General features: G+C 37.0%; 1 protein-coding gene across 1 annotated transcript in view; it reads left to right on the top strand.

Annotated features, from left to right (window-relative positions):
- Positions 1-3,851: 3,851 nt before the first annotated feature.
- The window catches only part of LOC149654152 (frizzled-5-like), a 37,763-nt gene continuing 18,236 nt past the window's right edge, over positions 3,852-23,378 (top strand). Inside the window, exon 1 of the mRNA XM_089845547.1 lies at positions 3,852-4,381. The gene's annotated coding sequence lies outside the window, so the exon portion shown is untranslated. The remainder of the gene's footprint in view (positions 4,382-23,378) is intronic.

The following is a 23,378-nucleotide window of genomic DNA, read 5'->3' as shown; positions in this document are numbered from 1 at the left end:
AGCTTCTAAGAAATACTTTGTGGAGCTCTGGATGGCTTGATCTCTAGACTCTCCAGTTTTCCGCAAACAAAGATCCTTAGCGAGCGTTTTTTACTTCCTTTAGTCCCTTTTCCTTCTTTTCCTTAACTAAGCTACTCAGCTTTAATACTCCTCTGAAAACAGAGAACTTCAGAAGTCGGAGTCTTATCAGTCTTAACAGCTGTATAGACGGTATGGTACGATGAAAAGGAAAGGAAAAATTCCTTTCCTTAATCTAAAGTAATATTTTTCCTTTGAAAAATAACTGAAGAGTATCGCGATATTATAATAAAAAGGCCGACAAATATTTCCTGGAAGTAAGCAGTAGGAAGTAGTATATTAAACCGGAACTTCTTTTTATCCATGCTAATTCCGAATCTTGCCGGCAGTTTTAATATCTAATCTCACTAATTTTAATATAAAATGATAACCTCTTTACACGTTAGACCTATCCACTTATTTTTAAAGCATCAAAAGAGGCTTTTTGCGTTTCCCCATCCTACTAGTGAGATCATTTAGGTTATAACCCTTTCCCGGAAGTGCTTTCCATCCTACAGAAATTCGATCATTTTGTGACGAAAAAAAAGAACGTCGAAGATCGTGGAAGAAGCAAGCGCATCTTGGTGATATAAAGAAATCCAGAAGCTGAAGAGGGAAAAAATGGCCAAAAAAGGTAAAAAAAAAAAAAAAAAAGCGGCCAAATGGACTACATAGCTTCAGGAAGGGAAGATACTTCCATTAGTCTGAGAGGGTCTCCAACCTAGTCCTTATAGGGTTCAAGCGACCTTTGCTTTCTGGTAAACAGGTGGGAAAATGGCCTGGTCTTGGGGCCAGAGTCACTGTATACACATGGATATACCTAGCTACTTAACAAGACGTCGCGTGTATAAAGGTTCGATTTGGTGTTTTTTCCAAACTGTTGGTATAAGGACAGACAAGGTCTAAAACCAGCAGTAGGCAATTGTCAGAAAATGTAAAAGGCGCATGTGAATCGATAAAGACGAGTTCGGAAGCCCCTCGCTCCCCTTCATTTGCGTTCAGCGCGTGCTAGACTATAGAGAACGTTCATTTTGGCGGGATTTCCAGGCCTACTTCTTCTACTTTCCCGCCTCTTTCTCTCCTTCTCCTCGTGCTACCTTGCACGCACGCGGAAACGTCCATTTTGGCATGAACCTCCTCTCTCTGACATCTTCCCCGCTCGCGCGTTTTTCTTTTCTGCGCGCTCCAACGTCTTTAATGGAAGAATTTTTTCTTTCGTTTTTCTCCCGCGTTTCGTATCCGCACGCGCTTGTCGTACCCTTGGGTCTCATCCATTTTCCCGCCTTTTCTTCTTTTTACCGCCATTTCGTTTCCCGCCATCTCCTTTTCTTTTAAGAAATGTTTAAAAGCGAACCAAGGGAGGAGCGGGAAAAAATAAAAACTAAATGAGTTTAAAAGAAGATTATTCCGAGACTAAATTTTTCTTCTTTTTGTTTCAGTTTCACTCTTTTTTTTCTCTTTCTTTCTCGTTAAATTCGTGTTTGAAAAACCACAAAATATTTTCATAAGAAAGATTCCTTAAAAATTTATACAGTTAAATTGGTTTAATCTTTAGTCTAGAAATCGGGGTTTAAAAAAAAATCGAAAGAGAAACTAATTATCAGAAGTTAAGGGCTAAAAATGGTTCAAGTTTCAATTTTCCTAGAAAAATTCGACAGTTTGTTAGCTTCATATGCCCTGAAGAATCATTTGAAGTGAGTAGAAGTTTAACGTGTCAAACCTTTACGTTTTAAAGTTAAAACGATAAATTTTGACTGGCTAGTGAATATTTGGACGTCTATTTATAAATGGAAATATAGTCTAGACCTTTCCAATTTCTGCAAATTAGGTTATTATATATTCATAGGAAATGTACCGGATATGAATAAACATTGTCCGTTGTCACTTAGGAAATTACTCCTGATTCTCTGGCCCTCTTACTTCATTAACCGTTATCACGTGACTTTCAGCACCAATGGGAGTAATGCTTAGCAGTCCCAGTTATATTTTATGGGATGGAAAAATGCGAAAATTGCAAACTTTATATAACCAAAACAAAACACTCCAAAAAGTACGTTAGTCCTATATAATAGCACCTTGGAAAACTTTTAAAACCTATTTTCCGTGGTCGGTATAGTGTATACCCATGAAATTGTACTTCCTGAAGGGATGGTTGGAGGAGGATATAGGATGGTCGTGGACATAATCCGTTCCCCCCCCTCGCCCTCGTTGCCCCAACCCCCCCCGGTAATATTTGCAAGCACGGTGCCAAAGTCTTATTGCGGTTCTCGCGCCCCAAACTCCGGGACACATTAAGTTAGGCTTAGCTGGATAGCGAGCGGTATAAAAGAGGGTTGTCCCGCCCGTTTTAGTTTTAGACAAAACGCCGGGCAGTGGTTTTCCCCGGGTCCCTCTAGCGGCCATTCTAAGAACTTTATGGCGCGTTAACTGGTGTTCGACTACCATTTTATCGCCTAGATATTGAAGGAGGCGGATGGTTTCCCTCATTTTAGACTCACGAACGTACGCCGCCCATAGGGGGCGCCAAAAGTGAGGAGACCCTCTCTCCAATCTTCACGAAAGCGGAGAGTAGAGGTTCACGCTGAATTTATTAGAAGTTACACTCTCCCTTTAAACTCATTTTGTAATGTATCCAACTGATGAAGTCGTTTTTACGACATCTACATCTATCAATTATATTGAAAATTTATAGTATTTTTATATCCCAACAGTATCAGTATTTTTCAGTCATCTTTACCCATATTTTTAATGAAGGCTCTGAAACGTTATCACTCGTAGTCATCCCTTAGACTACTTCTAACTACGTTTCCATAACCACAGGCTCGCCAGTTAACTCCCCTCTTAGAGATGAGGCAGTAATTTCAGGGATTTTCAGGCACTTCAGTTTTTGGCAGTTTTATTAGAGCAATAAGTTAATTATGAAAATTTATATCTTTTGCATGAATTTATTGTTTGATAAGGCAAAGGACCTGATAATAGTCCATGCACTGCCGATGCTTAATATTTCTCCCTACGCTTAAACCCCCTGTAACGTTTAATTGGGTAACGCTTACGCCTCTGGATTATCTTATTATATAGCTTAAGTGAGCTATAAAGAATAAATAAAAAAAATTAGGCCCCCGTGAAGGAAACCTTTAGTTTCAACAAACTGGAGTCGGAAAATTTAGAATTCATTGCCTCGTTTTGACGCCCTATAGCAAAACACAAAACGTAATATTGTATAATACACAAGAGAGCTTATGGGAAGCCCAATGTTTGCGATAACTAAATTACCTCGAAACAACGTTACGGGCGGGAAAAAGAGACTAATAATAAATTCAAAAGCGCGGGTAAAAAGGGCGCGTAAAAATCAATCTGTTAAAATAAACCGGAGGTGAAAATACCCTGGACACCTCCAGTTTGAGAACAACTCGCGTGCGCTTGCTTGCTTTTAGCCATATTTACGTGCATCGAGAGGGTCAACACTGGCGCAAGATTAGTGAAAGATTGGCAACATTTAAAAGTTCAAATTAAAAACAGTGTCTGTTCGAAGGACTTTCAGTTGTTAAACTAAACAAACTGGTAATTTAAGCACCGTCCATTCTTGTGAAAATTAGAGATTAGGTATATTAATTCCAGGATTGCGTCTCGAGTGTCGGAGCCCTTGACATTTTCAGACACGCCGAAAAAAATGCCGCCGGCAGTATTAATCCATACAGAAGGAAAAACACTATCTTTAGTAGCTTTCCATCTAAGATAACATACCAAGTGTAGTAGGATGGCCGAGTAGGCGGATTAGGAGCTGACGGAAGGCATTCGCGGGTAGTCTTTGGAGAAGAGAGTTGCGCGCGGACGTCCTTTCTAACCTTATGGGTGTTGTGGTAGGTAGGGCAGGCAGAGAGAGGCAGGAAAAAGCTTCCTAGTTTTAGAATTGGGAAGAGGAGGGTGTTTAGACCATGGTTTCCTTCTTACTCTGCTGGTAAAGCGCGGGATTTTCGATCGATTTTTCAGTGGCAGGCAGTCGGAGATTGCCATTACAACCTACAGCAGCCTAGGGTACGCGTAACAGAACCTAGGCTTAGATAAGGCTAGTAGAGAGGAAGAATCGAGAGAAATAGAACGGTCTGCCCGTTTCATCTAACCGGTATCGGCGGCTTCCAAATTCTAGGAAGTCTGGGAGGAGAGAAAAGCAAGTAGAAAAGGAAGAGACATTGGTGGAAAGCGGCACCAGCAACCTCGAGGAAGCCATTAACCCTGCGGAGGTCTTCGAGGAAGTGGCCATGTTGCTCATTTCCAGCTCCTAACCCAGACTGACCCACCTACTACCGTTCCAATTTGGATACAGGTAAGAATGAAACTCTTTTCTGTATGAACACGCGGCTATGAAGCGCACCACAAGCACGACGGTCATACGCCGCCGTAGATCCATAAGGCTTTGACCACCAGAAACGCGTGCCATATAGATATGTAATGATTTATTAAACCCTACAGGTAGCCCGCTATTGATTTGTACTTGACTGTTTGTATGGTTCTGAAAGCGCGATTTGAAACAAATCAAAGATCGTACGAGTAATGGGGTAACTAAGAATGATTTAGTAATGGGATATGTATGTTTGTTTGAAGTCAATAAGGATGACCAAACCATGCACAGATACTCAAATACGCCACCCTGTTGCCTGTATTGAAATTTCAAAGCTTTAACTAAGATTGTTTCAAGTTTTCGTTCACAATATTTCACAAAATCGATTCTCTGGTAAAGTCGAAACATTTATAGATATTATACAAGTCTTATAGGAAAATAACATTGTCTTTTCATACTCCATCATCAAGAGGGCCAAACACAGGTGCGAAATCCGCTTCTGTATTGTGTCGAAGATAACGTTTATCTTTATACAGTTAAGCGATATTAAATGATTGGCATATTACGCGTATAAAATAAATACAGGCGGCGTCACCCTGCGAGTAAAATAAATTTCAAGCCTCTTTACTTTTACGTTCCTATCCCAAATGTTCTTATCAATAGCCGATAAAACACTCGACAGCGCAAAATAGTTGCTTTGTGTGAAAAAGATAATAATGAAAATTTGAAGAGATCACTTCTTAAGAGCTTCTATTTGATATAGAATGAAATAAGTTGCGCGTTAAAATCATGCAATTTCATAATATCGGGCGTTGGGATACGTTTTAGTATCTGTACCTTCAGGAGCATTTTTCTAGTCTTTTAAAAACCGAAGCTTTACGTAAAAACCTACAGAGGGTGTGTTTCTGGAAGGTCTGTAAGAAATTCAGAGCATGTTCTTTGAGCGATTTTGAGCCGAAAATGTTCTGTGACATTTTGCCCTAAGGGTCACCGTCTTGTAGTTATGATTGATTAATTGTTTTACGGATGGCCCCTTCAATTTAACTAGCATTTTTTTTATTAATTTCTTAATTTAATTTTATTTAAAACACCCCTGTATACATTGCATTGATAACCTGTATGACCTGCATAATAAATCATAATTAATTGCTTATCTCAAACTCGTGTCAACACCCTAACCTGGGAAAGTATTTGTTTCATAATTAATGTCTTTGGCTAGCTGTTGTTATTTTTATAAATACGCTAGGGATTTCATACAAAATTTTGTTGGGAACTATTTGGCGTCTTCGTATTATAAATATTGCAGGGTTGAAGGTCACATAACGGTATAACGTAATAGACTCATATGAAGCTTTAACACTAAATTACAACGTTAGCTTTGTTGGGCTTATTTCGGAGATGGTGTCGGGAAGATTCGTTCGGAAGTCATTCTTCATCACTTGTCAGAGTTTACCCTACTGTATTTAACTAGTTATAACCTTGGTTTAAATAGGGACTAGTTTGCCAGATGAGTGTGACGATGGTACGGGGGCGGAGGGACCTTTTTGTCTCAAAGCGAGACTGATAAACGTCTTAAACATCAAAGATGGGAGCCGTAGCTAAAATAGCGTGACGACTTTTCGCAGTCGGAAAGACTTGACTATACGGAGAATCTATGGACTATTTTCGTTAAGCATTTCGTCTAGCTTGGCAAGTTGGACTTATTCAACGTTGTTTAAGTCATTCACGAACTATGACGTTATGCTCTTCAAAAAGGTCTATGGGTAGGAAAGACGAGTGTATGCGGGGAAAATGCGCGGCAGTCACCATAAACACAAGAATCATTGTGCCCAAAATAAACAAGCCCTGCCGCCGCCGCCGCGCTCGCGTTCTCAATTTTTTAAAAACAAAAATGAAGAATTTGCGTTTATTTTTGGGGTTTTTTTTTTCGTCTTAGTTAAGAGGTACGATTGTCCCTGATGACTTTATTATGTGGAACGCCCAAGTGGTTCCTTTTTCATTCCCTCTAGCTCTCTAGACTGCTTTCTCCTAATTTTTTCCCTTCTCACACTTCATTGGGCAGGATTAAAAAAATGCTGTCGTAATATACCGGCGTCTTAGCCTGAAATCAGCATGGTGATAATACAGATAATTTAGTCTTATTGAAAGTAGACTTGATTATGTTAATTTTACGAACCCTTTCTTTAACAATAATAGAAATTTTGGTCAGGATTAGAAGAATTGTTCTTGCCTGAAACCAGCATGGTGATAGTATAGATAATTTAGTCTTATTGAATGTAGGTTTGATTATGTTAATTTTAAGCACCCTTTCTTTAATTAAAAGTAATTCTGGAAACACGTAAACCGATTGATCAAAATTTAAGATAAGAATCCTGTCTGCGATCCAAAGATAAACTAAACAACCCATAGAATGATTTTATCAGATCTTGTAAATAGACTCGAAAATTTGTTTTCGCTAAATTAATTCATATATTCATATTCAATTTATTACGTAATGGTATTTACGTTTATTTTTATTTCTAATAATAAACAGTACTCTTATCTATAGTAATCTGTCGTTTAGAGGCCCACGTCTACGTTCCAACATACTCTATTAATATCAAAGCATTTACGGAAGTTTTAAAAGACCGTGAAAAGTAATTTTCAAGAGATCTTATCCTAAAAACTAGGGCTTTTAGAAGAAAAAGAAAAATACCCCAAACCTTACTTACACCCCTAACGACATTTTAGAAAAAAAAGGAAAAAGAAAAATTGTGATAAAAATCAATTTCTATATGAGGCCAGACACTATGACATATGACCTACATAAGGATAGAAAAAGTTCTGATAAAAAAATATGACATTTTTCTAAAAGTTTCGCTGAGGTAGTTTGTCCGTTCGATGATGAATCAATACTCGCATATAGTAACACAGATAAAACTATGGTACACTGGAAGCTGTAATTTCACCAACGCAGCTTAAACTTCATTGATTTAAATGTGATATGTCAAAAATATCAGTAAAAACGAGGACCACATCCAAAATTGTGTTTAAAAAATACATATATAAAAAATATTATAATGAGCTTGCAAGTTACAACCGACCTTGGTGAAGCTTCACTTATCGCACCAAAAAAGAAATACTGTGTGTATTTAATTCACCTTGGAACGTTGAAGAGCGTTGAAACATTGTCAATGGATATAATGCACGCAGTATATCCATAAGTTCATAAGATATCTTCACCATAAGTTTGTCACTAGTTACAAACTGGAGCTTGTCATTAAGTGATGTAGGTCATAGATTCGAGGTAAAGCGACGCCTGGTGAAGCGCTGTCAAAGGCTTAGTAAGCAGACTAAATAGGAAGACGGAAGTCCTGCAGAATTAACCACCGAGTGTAAGACTTCAATTCTCGCTTGTCGTTCTCGAACTAGCTCTATCTGTAAGTCTCTAGTATTAAGAAGTATTGATCGTGTTAAGCTTATGAAACATATCTCATGAACTTATGGCATACCTTAGACAAAAACAACACGTTTCAGTTCATTTCTAAATCGTGCAGGTTTTGTTACTTAGTGTTTAAATATTCATGAAAGAAATTGAGCACATTCATGATGTTACGGTAAAAAATTGTGAAGGGAATTCGAAATACGCGTTCTTCTCAGTCCTAGTAAAAAAGATAAGGGGAAGAAGAAGAAGAAAAAGAAGAAGCCAAAAGGCCAAATTCGTCATTCCTTAGTTAAGGGGGAAAAGCAGACTAGACGATAGTTGCTTTTCTACACCCACAAAGATAATTTTTTTTTTTCTTATTTCGAAGAATGAGAAATTTAATACGGTTAAAGATAAAACAGAATCTTTAGTTTTTCTTACTTTTAAGACTTGTGGGATTTGTTAGAGGGGTGAATTTTAAAAATGGTGCCTTGTACTGTACTGCTTCACTGCTTGGAATAACGATTTTCGTTTTAAACTAATTCAATTATCTAAGATTTAATTTTTAAAAACCGTTAAATCGCATCAGGAAAACGTACTCTCCTACACAAATGTTATAAAGAAAAACCCGAAATTTTTATACATCAGACATCTTTCAAAACAAGGATGTCCGGTATGTAGAGAACTGAATCCTAAGTACATTCAGCTGTAAGGCAGACGTCGCTAGCTCCTTCTCAATTACATATCCACCATCGTATAAATTCCACATAAAAAAATTCGCTAGATAACCAGAAAGAACCTTATATATCCAATACAAAAAAAAAGGGAAAAAGGGGAATATATAAACCAAAAGAACAATACATAAAAAAATGACATTAAAACTGAAGAATATCTAAAGAAACTTAAAATACGTCGATTTAAAAGAGAGTAGAAAAAGATCAGGACGGAATTTTTTCTAGTATCTTTTTTTTTTTCTTTTCGCCCTCAATCAAAAACCGTTTGGAAAATCCCTAGATCGTCAATCATGATTCGGATATGAGAGAGATAGAGAAAGATACAGAGTATATTTTTTTGGACATCCCGCTATCTCACCCACCAGGAGTTTTAGAACACTGGTTTTTCTGACTCCAGTTTACTGAAGAAGCGATTTCAACTTATGTTTCGACTAAAGTCAAAGCCATTCGTATATACGTTTTTATCGAATGAGATTTACAGGCTTATTGGTATGATCTTATTTTGAAAATTTACAATCACCCACGCGCTCGCGCCTGGTTACAGCTACACTCGAGAATAAAAATATCTCCATCTTATCCAATCAAAAGTGACAATCAAAAATTCAAAATATTTTTCCATGTTTGGGAAAGTCAGTACTTATACTCGAGTTATAAAGTTGCTACTAAAGTCGATTCGAACCGTGACATTTTTGTATTTATTTTCCAAACGTTTGTAGACTTGGGTGTAGTCGAGGGGCTAGTCACTCTCCGATCTCCTCGATCTACACCGATTCAGGATTACGTGTAATAACGTAAGCTAAGTTAGTGGTCCCTCGGGTACGGTGAAAGATGACCTGTGTGTAAATTTTTAGGGAGTTTACTTACTGTTGAAGTTTTAAATTTTTAATATTTCTAGTCTATAGTATTGGCATAATTTTCATACATATTTGAAGCGGTGTCAGTGTTTACTAAGCCTATTTTCCTATTGCGTAAAATCTATTTCGAATTACTGGTAAAATTTATCTTGAAAAATTAATATCGTTACACAAACTGTCAAGTTTTCAAAGTCCAGGAATTGGGTAAGGTCTATGTTTCAGGGCTAATTTCATATATATTGGATTTAGATTAAGGACTAACGCGAGGCGTTCTATTTTGTCGTCGCGGAAAGCGCCACGTACCACGCCTCATATTGGTCTATATTATTATTGATCTATTTTTGGACGCGACCAACTAATTATATTTCATTCAACGAAATTTTTGGGCGATTAATTTTAATAATTTAGGAAGCAATTAGTTTGAATAAAGGGACTAATGAAACGAAACTTAACAGGGTAAAGTTTGGTATACACGGGCCAAGGCTTAAAGAGTGTGTGTGTAACAGTGTAAGAGGGTTTCGCCAGAGAGTTAGTTAGGAAGAAAAGGCGACGGACGCGTACGTCGGTATCATTAAAAGTCGAATGAAGAAGTACAAAATCCATTAATCCACTTCACAAGTGGGAGGGGCGTCCTGAACGCCGGCGCTCGTGGTGCTCGCCCCAAATTGCGATAATTACTCTTTAAACCTACGATGACGATTATTCATAAAGGTCATTAAGCAACCGGGTCCGGAGAAGGTTGCCGCCGGAATAGGTGCTAGGTCCACAATACCCTTAAACAAAGTTCGAAGACTGTTTTGTACCCGAAAAATATCTCTGTAAGATCGACCAACACGTTGAGTTAGAAATACTTCACGATCCTATTATGAGAATTTGTAAATTTAAACTAAATTATTTTCACATGTCGTTTTAGGAATGACCCATTTTAGGAGCGAACAAACTTCATTAAGTGAAAAACAATCTAAAATTAATCACAATCTGTTGATTCTGAATGCAAAAAAAATAAATAAAATAAAGCAAACTGTGCATTAATTCCCCCTTAACGATGTTCTACATAATAATACAAAATTCATCACGAAAAATATAAACACAATGTCCCTAATGGTTTTCTACTTTGGCCGTTTTGGCGTCATACAGTTAAGTTTGACGGACTTCGAATGAAGTAACATCGGATAACAACACCTAAATGTATCGAGGAAAAAAAGTTTCATTAAGGTTAGGTTCAGGGGTTCCTCCTCTCGAACCGTTCTATCAAGTCAACAGCGTTGGTAACCATTAAAAGAATGGTGGAAAAATCGATAGGGTTCGACATCGACGCTTTTTATTTCCCCGACAATCTTTTCCAATACGACCCTGATGAGAACCAAAGAGAATTGTTCGCGGTATAACAGATCAAACGGAGTGCGGTGTTCTACTAAAGATTTGCCGAATTTGTTCAGTCATTTACAAAATGTATCAACAAATATTTTAGTCAACTAATTTAGCTTTGAAGTTCTTTTGCTTAGTCATCTAAAGATTTCTAACCATTTTTCTGTGGGAAAGTGATTTTCATTAAACTGTATATTCCATGACGAAAATCAAAGTAAATATAATTAATTACTAATATTTTAAATTAGATTCATTATAATTATCATTCCAATCATGTATGCTTCTTAATTACCTTCTTTCAATTTCCAAATCACAAAAACAGCAATTAATTTAAATTCACTTCAGAAACAGACACAAAAGTAAACTTCAAAGAAAAGCTCACACAGTGTGATTAAGAAAAACGGAATATCACTTAAAAAAACCCTGTAGCTTTCCCTAATCACTTTTAACTACTTTTAATTAAAAAGGATCATCAACCAATCCCCCCCCCTTTTACATCTCAATCACTGGAAAACATTTGATTTCTCGATCAAAATAAATGAATAAAAATTCCCGTTTTCTAATTAAACTTTGCAATTAAACGAGAGAGTACGTCAATTTCGTTGCCCAAAAATAAGAATGAAGAGTTATACGAAATATTTTTGATAAATGTCCTGGTAAGGAGTAAGGACATACACCTATCTTATTAGTAAGGGTGGAATTTCTAGGAGAAATACTGGATTGGGACTCCAATAATAGAGGTAGAATGATTTGGAAGAAATATGATTGACGAGCGAATGGGTGGAAATTTTTCCTACTTTACTGGCATAGTAGAGTCGATAGGGCTATACATCTCCCATTGGTAAAAGAAGCCGGAGAACCAATTGGAAACGGAATACCCGGATAACATCGAAGCTCATTTGTCAAAAATTTCGACCCTATCTCATATTAAATTCGGTATTCCGTTCGAAACAAGTGGCACCTAGAACAATGCACTGCAAAATTGACTACCTCTCTAAAAGGTCCTCCTCAAATCTGTCTAAAGCATGCTGTTTCCCTCTATAATCACTAAGCCTTGCCAAGTGCTAATGCGAATAACGTTGATTAACAGAGAACATTAAAGGTACTATTAGTTACCAATTTGTTTACATTATTTGAGTAGTGACAAAAGGCCAAAAGGGGCAGAATATAGTTTATAAATATAGGCCCATACGAGTTTAAAAATTGAAAAATGGGTATCGGAGATAATCCGCGGTTTCCTCTTTTTCACTCTCTCTCCTTCTCTCTCTCCCTAACTCCTTCCACAACCAGAAATGATCCATGACGTCGTTAACCCTTCTGACCTCGATGGGTCTTTTATATTTTACTGCGCAAAAAAAGTTTTATTGGACTTCGATAAGACATAAAAAGTAAAAAAAAGAAATCCAATAAATAAGAAGGTAATATTTTTCATACATTCTTTTTCAAAAATGTAATAAAAATACTTATGTGTTGTTATGTTGTTTTGCCAAATGAAACAATGTATTAGAAAATGGATCAAAACTATAGGTTAATTTTAGTTGAGTTGCAGTTGATAACAATCAAATAACTATGTACAAATAGTTTTAGTTATTAATACGTTTCTGTAGATACGCCGCTGACCGGAAGAAAAATCTTTATCGTCCACTTATAAGAAATGACCTCGCAGTAACCCCTACGGAGAGCGTGTTATTGTTTTTTGGTTATTGGTCATTTCGTGCTAAGAGTCAGTATTATGCTGGGACCAGCCATCGAAATGGTTAAGGCGGAGCCGCCAATTCTAGTAACCGTAACAATTGAGCTTGGCGTTGTACCACGCGGCCACGGCGGATTAGCGGCTTTGAATTATGGGCTACTTGTTGGGAACTGACGAAACAACGCGAGCTTCTATAGTGTCGAGGAGGAAGGTTGGTCGATGTCCGGCGTTCAACGACATTGTGGCCGCCGCGGTGCTTTGCTATATACATTGAAATTCCTCGCTCTGATTTTACGGGCAAGTGTCACGCTATGTACCTTGTTATACCTGGGTGTACCTTGTCTAAGGGACCAGTCGACTGGAAAATTCCTACCCAAATTAAGGGCCGTTCCTAAAATATTGTGGTCATTAAGTGTACTAGTGTTGAAACCATTTTTGTACATCACAGATTTGATTATTTATCCCCCTGCCTTAAAGTGATAGTGAAATTATTAATCAAAGGGACAGTATAGTGTTAAAACATTTGTTATATCAAGTTTATACGGCGAGGTTGGTAGGAGACCCAAGTACAGCCGTTTCTATGAGAGGTTTTGAGTCGAAATTTTGTACTAAGGACCACCTTTATGATGCGAGTGTCTTAAGGATGACCCTTAATTAATTTAGCATTTGTCTTTCTTAAATTTAAGGGGTCACCAATAAAACATTTCAGTTTCTCAGGCCCTTAGGGAAAAATTTCATGGAACATTTTGGCTTTCATCCACCCTTAACTTGAGTTACGATCATAGCTCAAATTCAAAGCTGCATATAACTCTTTCCAAAACAAGTTGTTTTTGTTTCTTTTGGCAAAAGAATTATTTGCGGCAATTACGAATAAGACGATTACGTAAGTCTTTATAAAGAAAAGAGTGTTTTATATTTCAGTAAAAAAGGGGTCGAGAAAAGCGTAAATTATTTTCCTTCATTTTCTATAAGATGTTTACGTAAACCTAAAAACCTTCCCAAATATTGTTTTTCTATTTCAACATATCCGTAAATAAGAGAGTGAAACTTCCGCGGTAAAGTGTTCAAACAGACCAGGTTAATACGTAAATATGTACGGTAGTTAGTAAAACAATCATTTAGTTCGCTGCTGTAACCCCAACAATCACGTGAATTCAATGACTCAACGCGAACACAGAGTTCATCTCGTTGACAAGCGATAGTACCATCGTTTTTCAAAGTATCCTTTAGTGTTTCAAGCTTAAAAGGGGTGTACTTTTTATGGTAGAATTAAGGGTATCCTTACCCTTTCTAAGATTGAAAAAGAGTATAACATCTGATCCATAGTTTAAACCTAAAGGCGCCGAAATTTAGAAAGAAAACGGGACCGAAGCCATGTGCTTAAATTAAAGTTAGTCGTAATACAGTTTTAACCGTTAGCTGCAAAACTAAACAAATAATAAATTTGTGACGAATTTTACTAGGCAAGAAAATTGCGGTTTCCCTAATGTTAAAGCTATTCTAAATTAATGGATTTTCAACTTTTTGTAACGTTTTTTAAACATATTTGATTTGGAATAAATATATATAAATGATTTCTAAAATATAAATGATAAAATAGTTTCATAGCGGCATAGAATAAACGCGTGTATTTATAAGGCTATAAAAATATCTCAACACTTGAGAGAAAAATCCATGCCTGGAAAGGATTGTTCAACAGCGAATGTTTGGAAATCTCAATCACTCTACACAGTGAAGGCGCTAACGCAATCTCTGGAAGGAAACGGATTTTTTCAAGATGTTGAAATACTTCTGGTTTATGCCTTCCCAAAACCGCTACTTTGATTCTATCTTACCATGACTAAGCATAGCTTTCTATATTTTGAGTTTAACAACTGACTAATCTATTATGAATTTTTGCGTCTTGACAGACAATTACGACAATAATAACAGCCAGTCAACAATTGATATTAAACCGATCAGTGTTATATTTAAAAAAATTTAAAATAAAAATAAAATGCAAACACTTAGGAAGCCAACTTACAGGCTGAAATAACCCCACGTATTCCCTATTGCCCCTGTAGAAATGTTTTTTCTGCTGCACAGGAATTTAAAAAAAATAATTATGAATATAGATTTTAACTGAATTTAATTAAATAATTAAATTTAAATTATATTGGTGCCTAGATTAATATTATTATAATTTTGATGTAAATTATGTTCAATTAAATTAAATACAAATTTACGGATCTATTTACACTGTTTGAAGCTGTTGCATTGAATTTGGTTAATTAACAAGCCCTTGAAAGGTTATATATATAATTTAAAATTAATGTATACCTGATTTGCATATATATTTTACCCCATAGCCCTGTAATACTTTCCATAAGTATGGTTCTGACACAGGAGCCTATAATATCGGAATTTCTTTTACACTGGGTTACTAGTAAAGTGTTTGACAAAATGGCAGCGATACATAACCGTACTGAAAATTTAGAAAGACGTTTTTTACTTCAGCTCCGTTTTATCTTTGAGCTTTCTCGGGTCTTATATGAGTTCTTGATTATATTTAGGCTTAACAAGAGGTTAGGTTCACCCGCCATGTCTTAAAACCACTCACTGTATAGAATGTAAGGAATTTATAATTAATGTTTATACACCCCTTTTAAAGTAGAAGAAAAAAATTTAAAGTATTCCTTGTTAAACATTTTAAATACGCCTCAAAACCCCTTTTCACTATAGAGATCGAGCTTTGTCGGTGAGGTATATAAAATGCTACATAGTGTTGGATGGACGTGATGCTGGTTAAACTCCTTTAGACACCCCTACGTGGTCCGCTAGTTAAATTACATCAGAGAAGAGCCTGGCACCGTGCACTTTACTCGGAGGTTTTTCATTGGATGCTAATTTGAGAGCGCTTCAGTATAGTTTTCTCGTTCAATCGGCGGTAACTAGCGGTCGGCTTCTCTTCATCCCAAACGAACCTAGTGCACTATAGAAAACCTTTCGTCTGATCCACCTTAAATTGATCCTAAAGGAGGACCAGAGCCTCTGAAGGTTGTAACTTGAAGAATAACACTGTCTGGTAAAATGTAAAGCGCTATTTGGTAAAATAAAAAATCCGCTATTTGGTAAAATAAAAAAACGCTATCTGGTAAAATAAAAAGCGCTATCTGGTAAAATAAAAAGCGCTATCTGGTAAAAAACTCTTATCATAGTCCACCTCTTGTTTCCAAAAATATTCCAACTTCGTTCAATATACTTCATTCAGACTTATTCTTTACGAATACGTCCGGTAATCCTTAGCGCTTTCAAGTTAAGTCGTACGTTTGGTGCCAATTTGTCAGCTAAGACTAGTAGCGTTCGTTTACTGACAAATAACACTAGTAATAACAGCAATCGAGAAATAAGTCGAAAGTTGAGAGTGTACGCTTTCTGTCGACAGTAGGCGTGATAGTATCCGCAACGCATTCTGGGTGGTAGGATGATATGAGTTTTAGGGGGTTAAGAAGAAGAAAAAAAAAGACAGCACGCGTTTTGTTTGTTAGGCGAAGGCGAAAGATCAAAAGCATTCCTGGGACACTCATTAGAATGCTTTCGCTAGTCTCAACTCTCTAACCTCCCTGAGTCTGTCAGAAAAGAAGAGCGTTGTCATAGCAACCAGCTTGTTAAAGGGGGATAATACTAAGCCTTGGCCCTCGCGACTCCTATTTATGGCAGTCAGTAGCACCCTCTTTCTTTACAAGACGACGTCTAACGATTGGAAACGTTTTTTACTCGTATATATACATACATACTTTCCTTAGCTTTCTCAACCTTTTTTTTTTTGGAAAATGATAAAAAAACGTATTGATCTTAGATGGTCTTTAGAGAAGAATTGTTGCGATATAAACTCCTCTACTTCATCGAGCTGTGGCCACTCTTTTTGTCAACGACGGTGGAGTGAAATTGGGGGGTTATAATGATGTGTTTTTGACTGTTTGAAGTACAAAACACTGTAGTAAGATGACGTTCAAACAGCTTGACACAATTTTTAAAACGTACAAAATTTTATAAAAATGTAAAACAAATTTACAAGGAAAGTTTAAATACGCTATTAAAAATAAAGTCACGTCTCTTCAGATAAGGATGCGAGCAACGAACCCAATCAAAATTCAACGAAGGGTATTATAATTGAATTATTTAAAAAGCTTCTTAATTTAACTCCCTCGAAACTTTCTGACAATTTTGAGGCGTATACAACACAAATCGTTAAAAAGTATAGTATTAAAACGAAACTCTTTTGCTCGTTATAGAGGAGTGAAAAAAAATATTATGACGTTCCATTAGCGGGGAAAAGAACCCGATTCGAAATACGAAAAAAAAACATTTCAAGAAAACGAAGGAATTCGAAAGAGAGAGAAAAAAGAAAAAATACAATATTTTTCAAAACGTTTGCATGAGGGAGCCCTTATCAAAAATCTCTTCCTTGGGAAATATACTTTGAAAGTAGAAAAGTCGCTAGAGCGTCTTTCGAAGCTGGGAATGCCTGGGTGACTTCTTCACTAAAATATTTAAAGATTTCCATCTTTACTTCCGAGATTCATCCCACCCTGAGACGACAATATAGTTAAACCGTATACCAGTTCAGCACGTTCAGAAGTGCGGTAGTTGAAGTTATTAATTAATTAATAATGCCCTTTTTAAATAAAACAATACCAAGAAATTTAAATATTTGAAAGAGCATACGTCAGAAAATGACGATGATATTTCAAGTACTTTCTACTAATTTTATTTTTGTTATCAAAAATGTTCACGTTTCTCTATTCATTGCATTCTCACCTGGGCTAAACTGCGTGAAAAAACACCAACTTTAAAATACGCTAGACGTTAAAGGCAGGGAAAATTCATTTTAAATTTCGATTTAAAAATCATTACCCCCGCTTATTCTTCTGTGCCATTTCATACTGAGAAAACAGGGGTAAAAAATGCATAGAGGGTTGTTATTTCCCTCCCCCCTTCTTTTCTCACCCCCTTAAAACGCTTCTAAGTGAGATGGACTCGGCCCATTTCAAGGGAGACCAGATCGCACTATAGGGAAATACGCCCGTAGATCTTCTCTTTGCCCGATTGCCACCGGGCGCCCAGCCTCTCCGAGTCTTCCTCAGTTCAGAAGCTACTCTCTCTCTCTTTCTGGTCATCTATGGATTGCAACTTCTTTTAAGGTTACTGATAACTGTAGTTTATAGAAAACTCGCTGCCAACTGAAACTGAGGCTGTCTAAAACGAAAGAGCTCCACCGAGTTGATTGGTGAAGATGGGAGGATGGTGCGAGAGAGAGAGTTGCTCCAATCGGAATTTGCAGAGACGAGAAATCGAATGCCTACTTTGCGGAATAGGTGGCAATCATCTATCAGAAGTTACTTACGTTGAAGTACACGTTATCCTTATATTTTAATCAGTATCTTTCTGAAATATAATTTCCCTCTTTAACTCTTCACCCCAAAACAAGCTGATTTCTCGAAGATTGTTTTTAAATCTTCGTCACTCAAAATTTTAGTTTCCGAAACTTGAAGGAAAGTAAATTTTGGTCTATTTTAGCCTAATGAACTTCTGTCTGAAGCGTGATGAAAACTACGGGTGCAACGCGACCGTAGGATAAGATGAGAAGGCGTGGGCGGGTGGAGATGAGCATTTACACGCGCCTGGGATTGTAGGAGGCTGAGGGATCCAAAATCGATACGCTTCTCTATACCATACTTCTCCATCCCTTCACAACGCTATCAAAGACGCGTGTACCTTAGCCCATCCACTATACTCGCTCCCAGCTAGAGATGATCCTGATTTTCATCCCGAGCTTCCCCTCATCCCAAAACTTATATCTCGCTAAAGACATAAACGGGAACTTGGCCCTCCCCGTCATTTTATACCCTCTCTTTCATTTAAGGTTGGTTTCTTTCCCCTAGCAGAGGGCTGGATAAAGTACACTTTAACTTGGCAACGGGTAACGTCGGATTGATTATAAGTTGGCCTTCATCTCAGTTAAAACACGCCATACCTACTAAAGCCTACCAGCGTTAGATTTAATTGGGATTATATCAAGGCAGAGACGCGTTACTGACACGCTGTAAATTGAATTTGGGATGGATGCGGAGATGTTATACTAGTTTCGGTCCAACTTTACCGGGAGCTAAAGGTATAATGCCTACTGGTTTATGCATTTTACATTCATACGTGTTGTAAGGGAGGCCATGCCATCCATACCAGACGGTACAGAGAGAAGATAGAGGCAAAATGTTACGTAGCTTCCGGCAATACGGGGTTTGATGGGGTATTGCGTTACGAGTGAGAGAGAGTTGTCGGATATTGTTGTTTTTGGGGTTGGAACCTAATGGGGCAGCTATCGCTACGCTGGACTTGCTAATCCAAATAAGATAGCGGGGGATGCTTTAACCCTAATCTACATCCCTGAATCGATGTACCGTATAATAAACTATGTTGGGCTGATTAGGTTTGAGTAAATTGTAAATAATAAACAAGATTATATCAACAATAAACAAGTCATAGTGTTTTCAAACGCAGGGTTAATTTTCATCATAGATAGCAAAACCGAAGAATGTGTTATTGTTGACTGAATTGTTTGACTGAGGAGGTTATGAGATTAGCCAATGATGGGTGAACACTGTTTCTTTCGCAAGTTAAGTTGTTGTTATACATGCATAAACACACTCGTAGCTAAAATCCAGATTAATTCTATCCTATTTGTTATTAATCCATGAGGGTGCAATGCAGGAACCTTATTCTTACTGAGACTTCAGAAAAGGGTTTCCAATAATCCGCCCAAGGGAATTTGCCCAACTCAATTTTATAGAAATCCTTTTAACTCGTCCCTTTGGAGTCTAAGAGACACAGATAAAAAATCCTGGACTCCCTCAGATTTTTTTTTAGCTTCTTTCGTATTACCCGATTGTCTTTTCTACCACTTTAATTCAAATCCCCGGTAAGCAGAAAGCTTTTTAAATTCCAATCGATCTCAAGGCACTAGTGTCTTTAGAGGGATTTCTTCTCCTCGAGACCCCTAACCTAACGTTGCACCAACAGCGTAAAAGAGTAAAAACTTAAACTAAATAAAAGAGGGAGAGAAGTCCAAAGAGAATCAGATATATTCTTGTGCCAAGCACGTTCTCCGTGCTCTTCCGCTCTTCGTTAATGTTTTTAAAACTCTTTTAAGTTCTTGAGCGCTCAATGGACGTTAGAAACAAGATGAAGGGTTAAGGGTGACAATCTTTCGCGCCAAAAGATTCTTGCTCCTTCAGTTGAATAGCTTTTTTTCTGACAGACAATATTCCAATTTCCATAAGCCCGATGAACGTTTTTAATTCGTCTTAGCAATGGAAACGACAATTATTTTAATGATTTTTCGCGACACTCAAATTCCCTTCTAAGAACTACTTACGAATACAATTAAAACGGCTGAGACGAGTCTCCTTTTTTCTAAAGACGTCGAAGAATTAAAATTAATCTGTTCCCGGAAGGGGAACGATGAAAACTCGCAACTTAAAGGGATTAACGACTTAATTGCAATTTTGAATTAATTATCCATCGCTACATACATTTTGTATATACTAAAACTCTGACTAGTTATTAGGGAATACATTTTATCATCCAATTCAAAAATAGGCTTAGCATCATTTTAACCGAATCACAATAGATAGCCTAAATCTGGCGTGTAAAAAATAGTCCCCCACTCAGAAATATAAAATCTATTGAAAAGGTGTGAGAACCACGAAATGTCCCTCTATTTTTGGGCAAAAAACGTAATTTTTTCAAGAACACTCCATAAAAGTATTTCGTTTTTGATTTGGGTTGGCATACGCATAAAGGGATCTTATTCAAAGATAGGAGTGAACTCCTGCGGGACAAGTTTGAGTCTAGATAGGTACCCCAACCAAAATGCATCACCAGAGGATTGAGTGCAACCCAAAACGGAATGGGTGCTTGCTTCCATGCCACCTCTTTGGAAGTTTGGATGGAGTATGGGTAGAAAAAAAAGAAGGGGTTTTTATTCGATATACAGTGGCGCTAATGGCGCACTTCACAGCCCGTCAAACCATCTGACAGCTTGGGCACTCTATCAGCGTCAGTTTTTCTCGAGTATTTACGCCAACCTCATATCTTTTCTTTGGGGTGGAATTACTCTTCAGATTATAATACAATTTTTATGGGTGGTATGCAATGATTCGAGTTCGATTTGAAACTTTCTTGAGATTTTGGAGTTGGGGGGACCACCTTCTTGAAAGATATGAAATTTTCTCAAATAATATTTCTTGTTATTTTTGGGTGTTGTTTTTCTTCTTAATTCTTTTTATTAATATCAAGTGATCGCGTGTTTAAATAATGGGTGGTTCGTGAAATTCCTTGAAAAAGATTTGATGGTTTTAAAAACATTAATAACCGCATGGTTAGAATTTAACTTATTTTTCAAGATGAAATTAACCCTCTTCAAATAATGATTTTTAAACATTTTGAGTGTCTTCACTATACCAACACGTTTTGTGCCAAACTTAAATTTTATTATATTTTGAAGTAATATGTTCATTAGTTGAAATAAACTTTGCTCTTCAATAATAGTCGAACTACAAGTACCCTAAAATATTTTTAGAAACACTTCTAAATCCCATGAAGTGATCTTGACCCTTATAGCTATACCGCGAAATCAGCACATCAACGCCGTTAAATATTTTATGCAAATTTTGATTACACTTCGACGAACGATATGAAGGGAAGATTTTTAATTATAGCTATCAGGGTCTGGTCATAGAGGGGGTGGTTGGTTTATATGTAGTAGTAGTTGTATGTATATAATGTATAAACTAGACGAGGGCCCCCAATCCACGCCTATCTTTCATTTAACGGGGTTATGTCGCCTGTGTTCCTAGTACGCACCTGGAACCAGGGGGGTCTGTGGATATATAATAGACTGTCTAATGGATGGATGACGCGCGTATATCTCCCAGAAGCATATGGTAATTGTCAAAAAACCTTGGTGTAGCGTAAAACGCGTGGCGAATGAAAGTTTCCTATCCCGAATCGCGAGGGATCTCGGTTGAAAGAACACCCTTTTTCGGGATTTCTCCAGTTAGTACGCTCGGATACATCGTCTGCCATTGTGTCCTCGCGCATGTCCTAGGCCTTGGCGCGCGCCAACGAATACCTTTTCCATGCCTCACGAGATTTGAGCGCGTGCTTCTCAACCTATTCCATATCCCATCACGAGTATATACTAAACATAAAGCCAAAACCCATAATTTCCCCCATCACGCTATCCGGCTTTCACCATCGCTGCGTTCTTCCTCTGAAAAACATCTTTTCCGTTTCCTTTACGAGGTTACACTATAGAGAAGGGTACAGTGTGCCAATTCGCAATCGCGTTTAAAATAAGACTTTGCTATAGCCAGCTTTGTGTAGCACTAATTTCTCATGGTGATACGTCACTGTATTGGCTGACGTTATTATTTTTAAAGAAGAAGAATGGTCTTATATCTAACTGTCAATAATCTAGAAACCGTATTTTGCTTAAAGCGTGGGTTCAGTGTAGACTCACTCACGCTATGCTACTGATTGAAAACCCATTATTATACATACACTGTAAGTTGATAGTAAAGACAAAGGCTTACCGTGGCTCGTACTGTAAGATGGGTAGTGGCAACATCACCAAAATGGCGCCATAAACTAAAACCCGTAGGAAGGTCTGCGAAATTGAGATATATCACTTTAAAACTCGCCCCATTCGTAAGATACACTAAAATCTAAGGTTACGTAAAGTTATTTCATTTACAGACATCGTGCTGGTATAGATAAAACTGAGATTGACACAAGGATTGTTATCAAGTCTTAATATCCCACGGGTATTTCCATTGAAAGGAGTTAAGGTGTCACGCAAGTTTTTTTTTTTTTTTGCTTTTTAAAACTGAATTTTTACAATGCTAACTTGATTGAAGGTTCTTTTGAGGATTAGTTAAAGCCAGTAAAAAATTTTGACGTACTCATAATTATATTAACGTCTAAGTTTCGGGGGGACCCCGTGTAGTTTTCTAACTTTCCCGGACCCTACCCTAAAGCCCTCTTGAAACCTTACAGGGGTCCTCGCTTATTCCCTAAAAAAATACCTCCTGTATACTCCAAATACACGTTTGCACTCAATACCTTAAAGAAAAAAATAGATCCTCAGCGTCAAAACTCTCCCCTATAATAGGTCTAGTAAAAAATAGAATCTAAACGTCGACACCTTCAAAAAAATCTTCACAAAAATGAATTTGAAGAGGGTGCACTGCATATACTTTTGAGATTCATAAAAATCGTGATCTCTTTTAGGCTCTTTAAAAAAATTTATTCTTTCAATTCTCTCCTGGTGAGATGACCTTCTTTAAGAAATAACAATTTTGAAGTTATTGTTCGAGTATGACCTTCTCTTCTTCGAGGAGGGTTTTGTTGAGTTAAGGAGGCAAGCATTTTCTTCCCTACTGGATGATCGTTCATCAAAATCGGTCAGAAAAAATTATCAAGTGCAAAGTTTAAGAAAATAATACACGTATATCGGATTAAATAACGAACTAGACCTCCTTTGAGATTTGCTGAGTTCGTGAAAATTATAAAAAAAATTATTTCTTTATAATAACACTAAAGATATTTGAATTCAATAAACATGGTCGATTAGCGTGGAACATTGTGTAATTAAAGTTTGTCTAGAATATAGACGTACGTATTTGTGAAGTTATTGTTTCACTTACTGAATGCGATGCTTAAACGATACAGAATTTCGTGGAATATGATATCAAGTATGCTAGAAAGTTTATTTGATAATCAGCTTGGAAAATGGCACCCAGACATTTTGAACTATACTTTCATTACGAAGTTTAAAACAATTAAGACGTTTCATTGTGTAAAATTTAAATAGTTTAGAGACTGTTCA

This window comes from Phalangium opilio, unplaced genomic scaffold (assembly GCF_054372755.1).
Source record: "Phalangium opilio isolate 3A_F unplaced genomic scaffold, DU_Popi_V2 ptg000079l_1, whole genome shotgun sequence".
Classification (NCBI taxonomy): domain Eukaryota; kingdom Metazoa; phylum Arthropoda; class Arachnida; order Opiliones; family Phalangiidae; genus Phalangium; species Phalangium opilio.
The sequence above is the reverse complement of the archived record's forward strand: the minus strand, read 5'-3'. Positions and strand labels throughout refer to the sequence as shown.